The sequence below is a fragment of the Gavialis gangeticus genome, unplaced genomic scaffold (genome assembly GCF_001723915.1).
Source record: "Gavialis gangeticus isolate Ggan-Ray unplaced genomic scaffold, GavGan_comp1, whole genome shotgun sequence".
Taxonomy (NCBI): Eukaryota; Metazoa; Chordata; order Crocodylia; family Gavialidae; genus Gavialis; species Gavialis gangeticus.
Window position 1 is genome coordinate 204,135,665 of NW_017729032.1, and position 9,324 is coordinate 204,144,988.

At 39.5% G+C, this 9,324-nt stretch overlaps 1 long non-coding RNA gene across 1 annotated transcript in view; it reads right to left on the bottom strand.

Moving 5' to 3' along the window:
- Positions 1-2,818, bottom strand: part of LOC109303337 — a 48,439-nt gene extending 45,621 nt beyond the window's left edge. Inside the window, exon 1 of the long non-coding RNA XR_002099061.1 lies at positions 1,739-2,818. This is a non-coding gene — a long non-coding RNA (uncharacterized LOC109303337). The remainder of the gene's footprint in view (positions 1-1,738) is intronic.
- Positions 2,819-9,324: the final 6,506 nt, after the last annotated feature.

The window sequence follows — 9,324 nt, forward strand, 5'->3', positions numbered from 1 at the left end:
GAAAATGGTGTAAGGCAGGAGATGCCAACCTATGGCCTGCAGGCCAGATCAAGCTTGTTGGGTCATTTTATCCAAACTTCAGAGCTGGAGGTTTCTGAGGGGGCCTTGGCAGCAGGGGCCTTCACTCACATGGCGATTGACCTGTGGGGAGAGGTGGTGATGATGGCAGTGCATGGAAGGAGCAGTTACTGCAGTGGTGTCACAGGCTGTGTTGCAGGAAGCCGTTTCTCAGAGCTAAGTTCTGCTAAAGTGGTCCTCTGCTTTTAAAAGTTGCTAACCTCTGGAATTAGGAACTAATACAAACACAGTTCCATGGGTCTCTGTATGCTTCTACTGATATAAGTTTATTCCCACCCCTGCATGGAGTACAAGGGTGGAACCACAGTGGTATAAGGCACATTTATACTGGAATAACTATGCTGACATTAGGATTTGTATCAAGTCAACTATTGTGTAAGAATCATGTGCCTATTCAAAATACTTATAGCACTAGCAAAACTGTGTGTACATAAAGACTACTGACCTATATCATCTGAAAAATTGTATACTTTTGTCCAAAAATTCTTATAAAAATACTAATGATCACCTATAACTAAGAGACTTAGTTTGTACCAGAGTTCATTCATTATAATTTTATAGATGACTATAAATGAGCAACTTCTGCTAAAAAAATGTATACATGTAGAAAGCCAGTTGAAATCAACAAAACTTCAGACATTTTTTGAAAAGGAAACTTAAATGTCATGGAGATCTGTTGTTACATTGACAGGAACGATTTGCATTTGGTAACTTCGATTAATAGGCATTTTTAGTAAGCTATCAAAAATGTTCTGCAAAAGCTTTCCAATTTCTTCTATTTTCTTTAGAATTCTAGGATGTTTTACCATTCCAGGCCTGGCACTTTGTCAACTTGTAATAGTTCTAATTGCCTTATTATCCACTGCAGTGCAATAGTAAAACCTTTTGACATTTCACTTCCTTCCCCCAGGAAAATGCATCCCAGCTCCTGGGATATTACCTTCTGCTGCTTCTGTGATTACTGGGGCAAAGAATTCCTTTAGGCCTTCTGTCTTATCAACCTCATCTGTCACTAACTTTCTATTCCTGACTTTTGGTGGCCCCTACATCTTTAATTTTTTTCAAATCCATTTTTCTTTTCCTTTTTTATTTGTTATTTCAATACTATTTTTTAATCAATATTCTACCCTTTTAATCTATTTATTTTCCATAAACTGATTTTCTTCACAGAAAGTTCCATGGTTCATATCCCATTGTTTTAAAAATTAGTTAAGTCATGCATGTAAAAAAAAAAAAAGCCATAGCCTATATATTACTTGGCTTTGGGTCTTTCATATCATCAATGGTATTTGGTAAACTACTGGCATAGCAAGTCTCAGTCAGTCACAGCAAACATTCCTAGATGCATTTTAGCAAAGGATTTAAATGTTCTAGTGAAAAAGTAGACCAAAATCACAAGTGTTTGGCAGGGCTCTAACCTTCTTAATGCTAATTAAATAAACAGCTTTTAAAAGGACAGCCTAGAATTAATCATAGCATCATATGCCATCAGTACCTATGTCTCCGGCTCTGTAAGAGTGTCACATATATGAATGAGGAAACTAATCACAAAATCCTTTATTATGAACAGTGAGAAGTACAAACATGTTGGACTAGATTCAAAAGGACTTAGACGCTGCAATGATGGGTTTTGGTGAGTAACTTTTAGTGCCTTGCTTACCTCTTAATTCTTTTACTTCACTCAATCCATGGAGCCATTTCTCTTGCTTTGTGATCCTCTATAGACTACCTGTGGGCCACAGACTATAGTCTGAAAGCCAGTGAACTAAACTGTTGAAGGAGAAAAGTGGTATTGTTACCACTTATAACTTAAAATGTTTACTGTTACTTTTACTTTCATTTATAGCTGTTACACTTTTAGGCACTTAAAAGGCATGCCTGTTTTTACTTACGTTAGCAATCTCACTGATAGTGCTACATTCAGAATTAACTACATGCATATGTGTCTGCAGGATTAGGCCTTAGACAACACAATCTTGGGGTTTGGAACCTGGAACTCTGCAAACCAATTAATACATATAGTTGATGTTATAGGAACAGTAACAGCCTTCATTTAAAAACCATTAAATATTGGGAAACTTCCTTATCCTTGCCAATCACACAAGCTTTGGGAACACAAGGTGGAATTGGCTCTTCTTAATTTTCTTTCAAAGAGATAAAGGAAACAATGTCTGAAAACATTTAATCTGCATAAGCTTTATGAGCTGTAGGATTTTCTTGGGTTTAAAAGTTTGTTTAAGTTAATTGTGGTTTCTTACATATTCATTATCTGAGCAATATCTAACCATCACGACTTTTAGAGTGAGGCACTGCAGAGGACGTATAATCTCAAAACTGGAACACATGCATATATTTGATTGTGTTGAAACTTTGTTATCCCTTAACTATATGAGAAAATTGGGTAATCTTCCCCTCAAAAAATATTTATACTTTGAGAAAGTCAAATGTTTCATTAAAAATCATCCTAGGTATACTGGTTCTGTCTTCTTTTGCTCCTATGAATCAGTAATGGTAAGGGTGGGCACACATCTATACAAGATATTTCTTGAGGAGTTGCCTAATTAGCTCTGCAGTAAACATGTCAGCGTCTACACATGTGGCCCTATTAGGCTGCAAGAAACCAATGAACTCTGCAGCAGGTTAGTATTTGTAAGTACAAATACTATCCTGTTGCGGTGTTTTTTCATGCACAGCAATGCACTTGTAGATGTTGACCTGGTTGGATGGGACATGAGGGTGCTTCAGCATGGGGGCTGCCTACTGGCTAACCCCATACTGAAGCCCTCCTGGGCCCCATCCTTCTGCAACACACAGAGCCAAGTCAGAGCAGCCCTGGGTTGGCAGGCTGACCAGCTGCTAGCCAGGGATGCTCTGCTGCAGGTCAACTTGCTGCAGCCCCAGCTCACATGTAAACGTGACACTTGGGAGTAATAAATTCCCATGCAATATGCTTTGTGATTGGCTTTCTCCTGCATGTCTAAAAGTGAGTAAAGGTCCCTTGGATACATTTTATAATACTTTCTTGTCAAAACTCAAATTACACATTTTATGATATATAAAGGGCAACATTTGCTGTTTCCATTTTTCCTCCATTTTCTAATGACAAAAGCACTTGGCAATGACTGAAGCACTGAATACCTGTTATATCTTTAAGTTCAATGCTGCTGTTTTCAGTTTGCATTTTGCATGAAAATAGCTTCCACAGGAAGTGAGCCAAATTCTGGTCTTTCAAAATCCAGTACAAAACCTGATGTAAAAAAAGGATAGCAAGTGCAGCAGGAGACTGGTCTGGCCAAACTGCAAACTCTTTGGTGAGTTGAAACTCAAAAGGGGATCTTACAAAAAGTGGAAACTTAGCCATGGAGGACCATTCATGAACTTGCTGGGAAAAAACCAGGAAGCCCATGGTATGAATTGAAATGCAGTTAGCTAGGGCCAGTAAAAGCAACAAAAAAGGATACTACTAGTGTGTTAGAAATAATAGAAAGAACAAAGAAACTGTAGGTCCCGTACTAAATGTAGAAGGCAATCTAATCATGGATGATACAGAGTATGCTGAAGTATTTAGTGTCCTTTTTTACTTCAGTCTTCCCTAACAAGGTTAACTACCAAATCAAAAGCAGAGTTGTCAGCTAGAATAGGAAAGGAGATAAGTAGCCTATAGCAGTTGAGGAATCGATTAGAGATTACTTAAGGAAGCTGGATGTTTTTGACTCTGCAAGCCTGGATGGGTTGCATTCTAGAGCAGGGATTGGCAACCTATGGCCTGTGGGCTGGCCTGAGAAGCTCGGATATCAGCAGTGATTCAGTAGCGGGGGCTTCTGGAGCAATTCACACAGATAGTGGCAGCCAGGAGAATCAGCAATGGTGGAAGCAGCAAAGTCAAAAGTGTCAGCCTACCATGGAGTGAGAAACAATATTTTGGCCAGCCGGTCCTATAGGTTGCTGTCCCGTCCTAGAACACCCAAGGAATTAAATGAGGTCATTTCAGAGCCACTGAGTGACTATTATTTTTGAGAACTTGTAGAGGGTGGGTGAGGTCCTCAAAAACTGGATGAAGCCAAATATAGTGTCCATATTTAAGGAAGGGAAGGAGGAGGATCTGGGGAATTACAGATTTGTCAGTCTGAACTTGATGTCAGGAAAAATCATGAAGCAAGTCATCAAGGAATCTTCATCCCAGCACCTAGAATAGAACAGGGTGATCAGAGACAACCAACATAGATTCATCAAGAGCAAATCATGTCTGATCAACTTGATTTCCTTTTATGGCAAGGTGACAGGCTCTGTGGATAGGGGAAGATCAGTGATGTGATATACCTTGACTTTAGCATTCTGATGCTGTCCTCCATAACATTTTTATCATCAACCTAAGGAAAATACAGTCTAGATGAAACTACTGTACACTGAATATGTAACTGGTTGAATCCTTATATTCAAAGTAGTTGACTCACTATCTAGTTAGGGAGAAGTAGCAAGTGTGATTCTCCAGAAGTCTTTCCCTCATTTGCTACTGTTCAATATCTTCACTAATGATTTGCAAGATGGAATGGAGTACACATTGAATAAGATTTTGAATGAAACCAAGATGGGTGGCATTGCAGATTGTAGAGCAGAGGATTAGGATTAAGAATTACTTTGATACTGAAAAAATGGTCCAAAATTCATCAGATTAAGTTCAGTAAGGACAACTGTAAAGTCATGCATTTAGGACTGAACTGTCAAATACAAATACAGACTAGAAAATAAATGACTGGCCAGGCTCCAATAGTGCAGAAAAGGACCTGTGGGGCATAGTGGACCATGATCAGGAGTGGTCCTGGATGACTGGAAAAGGGCAAACAGTGCTCATATTTAAGAAAGGGAAAAAGAAAGATCCAGGGAATTACAGACCAGTCAGTCTCACCTCAGTCTCTGGAAAAATCATGGAGAAGATCCTTAAGGAATCCATTTCTAAGCACTTGGAGGAGGAAAAGGTAATTAGGAACAGTCAGCATATATTTGCCAAGGACAAGTCACGCCTGGCCAACCTGATTGCCTTCTATGATGAGGTGACTGGCTCTGTAGATGCAGGGAGACCAATGGATGTGGTGTACCTTGATTTTAGCATGGCTTTTGATACAGTCTCCCATTCTCACGAACAAGTAAGGAAGCATGGACTGGATGAATGGACTGTAAGGTGGAGAGACAACTAGCTGGAGCATTGGGCTCAGAGAGTAGTAATCAATGGCTTGATGTCTAGTTGGTAGCCAGTATCAACTGGAGTGCCCCAGGGGTCAGTTCTGGGGCCAGCTTTGTTCAATGTCTTCATCAATAACCTGGAAGATGGCTTAAAGTGCACCCTCAGCAAGTCTGCAGATGACTCCAAGTTGCGGGGAGTAGTAGATACGCTGGAGAATAAGGACCTGGACAAACTGGAGGATTGGACCAAAAGGAATCTCGTGAGGCTCAACAAGGACAAGTGCAAAGTTCTGCACTTAAGATAATACAATCTCATGCACTGGTATGGGCTGGGGGCTGACTGGCTGGGCAGCAGTTCTGCAGAAAAAGACCTGGGGGTTACAGTGAACAATAAGCTGAATATGAGCCAGCAGTATGCCCTTGTTGCATACAAGGCTAACAGCATATTGGGCTACATTGGTAGGTGTGTTGCCAGTAGGTCCAGGGAAGTGATTATTCTCACTCTATTCAGCACTGGTGAGGCCACATCTGGAGAACTGTGTCCCGTTTTGGGCCCCCCGGGACAGAATGGATGTAGAGAAATTGGAGACGGTCTAGCAAAGGGCAACTAAAATGGTGCAAGGGCTGGGAGACATGACTTAAGCAGACAGGCTGAAGGAACTAGGCTTATTTACTCCAGAAAAGAGAAAACTGAGGGGGGATTTAATAGCAGCCTTCAACTACCTCAAAGGGAATGCAAAAGAGGATGGAGCTAGACTATTCTCAGTGGTGGCAGATGACAGAACAAGGAGCAATGGTCTCAAATTGCAGCAAGGGAAGTTTAGGTTAGATATTAGGAAGAATTTTCACACTAGCTGGGTAGTAAAACACTGGAACAGGTTACCTGGAGAGCTTGTGGATTCTCCATCCTTGGAGGTTTGTAAGACGCAGCTAGACAAAGCTTGGCCTGGGATGATCTATTTCAGGATGGTCCTGCTTTGAGCAGGGGGTTGGACTAGATGACCTCTCGGGGTCCCTTCCAAACTTCATTTTCTATGATTCATTTTCAATTATCTGAATATAAGCCAATAGTGTGCTGTTGTTGCAAACAAAGCCAATAGCATACTGGGCCGTATTAAGAGAAGAATCCCTTACAAGTTAAAGGAGGTGATTCTTCCACTCTTTTTCTACCACTGGTGATGCCACACCTGGAGTCCTATGTCCAGTTTGGGGCATTGCACTTCAGGAAAGATGAGGTCAAATTAGAAAGAGCCTAGCAAAAAGCAACAGAAATTATAGGAGTTCAGGGAAATATGTTTTATGAGGAAAGGCTAGAAGAACTGGGATTATTTAGTCCAGAGAAGGGAAAAGCGAGGGGGCACTGGATAAAAGTTTTCAAATACACAAAAGATGGTTATATAAAGATGATGGTAATAAACTATTCTCTGTGGTCATCAGGGACAGGGTAAGGAATAATGGTCCTAAATTGCAACAAGGGAATTTTAGGTTGGATATTAAAAAAGACTTTTAACTATGAAAGTGAGTAAGTATTGAAACAGATTACCTATAGAGGGGGTTGTGGAATCTCCATTCTTGGAAGGTTTTAAGAGCAGATTAAAGAAACAGTTGTCTACGATGGTTTTAGACACTGATGATCCCGATTTAAATAAGGATTTGGAGTAACTGATTTCCCAAGTTTCCTTTCAGTTCTACTTTGCTATGATCCCATTACTGTAACTTGCATTGACTTCAGTGAGAATAATGCTAGGCTGAATATGAATAGTGATTTTACCAATAGGGAACAACATATTGATCATCAAGGTATAAATACACAGCTTGAAAAGACAACTTATTAAACTTTCCCAAAACTCACTATGCCCATAAGGATATAAGAATTACCATAATGAATCAGAACCCTAGTTCATCTAGTTCAGCACCCAGTTCTGTATCAATGACTCTTAACAAGGGTGCCGTGAGATCCTTTTAAGGGTTTCATGGGGTGCTGCTCAATATTAGCACTTTTAGGTGTGCAAAGACCTACACATGATTCACAAGGTAAACCCAGGGATTTAAAACAGGAATCCATAGCGTCAAAACATTTCTGGCCTAGTCCAAGGTCTGGCCCATTGTGATCTTTCTGTGTTGTTTGCAAACAGAAGAAATAAGAATTGTTCTATTGTTTTTCCATAGTCAACAATGAGCTAAAGTTAAGAGCTGGCATTTTCTAAGGAGTACCTTGAGTCTAAAGAAGTTGAGAATCACTGCTCTATATAATGACAACATATTTTAAAATGTTTCTTCATCCTCTTCTGTAGGCATTATAACGTCTTATTTGATTTTTATACCACAAGTGTACATTGAGAAGCTGCCTTAATTAAGCTGTCTACGCTGATACCTGGGTCCCATTTCTGAGACGGTGTGAACATAAAATCCATTGTAATGCTTGAGTAGTTGAATAGTTACCCTTCAACATGCCTTATGTTGTATTCATTTGCCATAGTGCTTCCAATTCAGATAGCTTCTTAGTTCTCTGTGAAGTATCTCAGTAGGTGTGTTTACACATTTGTTAATGCACAGTGGTTACTGCACATTTAATTTAGTACTTGTATAACCAAATACTAAATAAATGTGCAGTAACTGGAGTTACTGAGCAGTAGTGCTGGCAAATGCCTTTTTAGTGATGCTACTTTGCAGTAGCCTAATAATGCTAAGCAGTGCATATTAGTACAGTTTGTGCTGTGATGCACTCATGTGTAGTATAATTAGGCTACTATGCAGTTAGCATATCATGTAGATGGGCCCATTATAAACTAAGTAACTTTGCTCACACACAAATGTGGCTCACTGAATAATCAATGAGATCATTATTAAATATTTTAAGTAATGGTGGGTCTACTGCAACTCGTGAAGATGTACCCTTTAACTTCTGCAACCATAATTTTTTCTTATTCTTTGTTTCACAATTATGAACCAGTTCTTGATCCAGAATGCCTCTTATCCAACTACTGCATTTTCTCAAATACCATACACACTTAAATAAGAAACGCACCTTGTTTGGAAAGGCAGAATGGGAAATTTGGATGGCCGATTATTGGGAAAATGTTGTGTGTGGTATGCTAGTAAGTACAATACTACTGCATGTGATAAGAGACTTTTGTCAGACCTTTTGAAGGTCTAAGGGTATAGAGAGATGTAACAAGTGTATCAATATTAATAGATACCAGTATTTGCTGTTATGATGTCACTATTACATCTGCATGCTTCTTAGTGATGCTAGAGTAGCAAAACTATTGCAATTGCACCTTTAACTATTTCATTCAGGGTTAAAGTTTCAGTCAGTTAGCTAACTTGCACTGCTACAGGAACATGCACATGTAATAACAACTGAGACATATTCCCAACCAGCCACTACCCTCTCCTTTTAAAAGGGTGAAAAGGTATGTTTGTCCAGAGCCTAAACAATTTATTTCAGCCATTTTTTAAAATCTACTGCCCTAATTGAGACCTTAGATAATTTTAGATTAGTGACACTATTTTCTTTTGCAGAAGCTATGCCAGTAGATCATGTCATAGCGCATTGTTGCAGGTGTTTTTTTAATTCTATTTTTAATGATCAAGCTAGACCTCAAATCACACCTACAGTCTTTTTCAAAACACAGACCTAGTATGTGCTCCCTGAAATTATCTTGTACTACAGCCTTTTTTAAATGAGAAATTGCTTGGGTTTTGGTAGTAGCTCAGCCAGTTCATCAAGTCCTTCAGAACTCTTTGATGTATATCATTTGGGCCTCATGACTTAAGCTGTCCGTTTGCTCCAACACCTCTTTTGACACCTCACATTCTGTTAGCCTCATCTTTATGGCCTGAGAAGAGCAGTTCTGGGGTGGATATTTTAATTAACATCTTCTACGTTGAAAACTCATACAAAAATTTAGTAAATTAGTACCAGCATTATCTTCTTTACTCATTTGTTAAACCTAAGCAATCCAGCAGGCACACCAATTCTTTCATGGTCTTTCTGCTTATTATGTTCTACGTGGGAAACATGGCACAGAGGACACAACGGTGGGAGTCTACTACAGACCT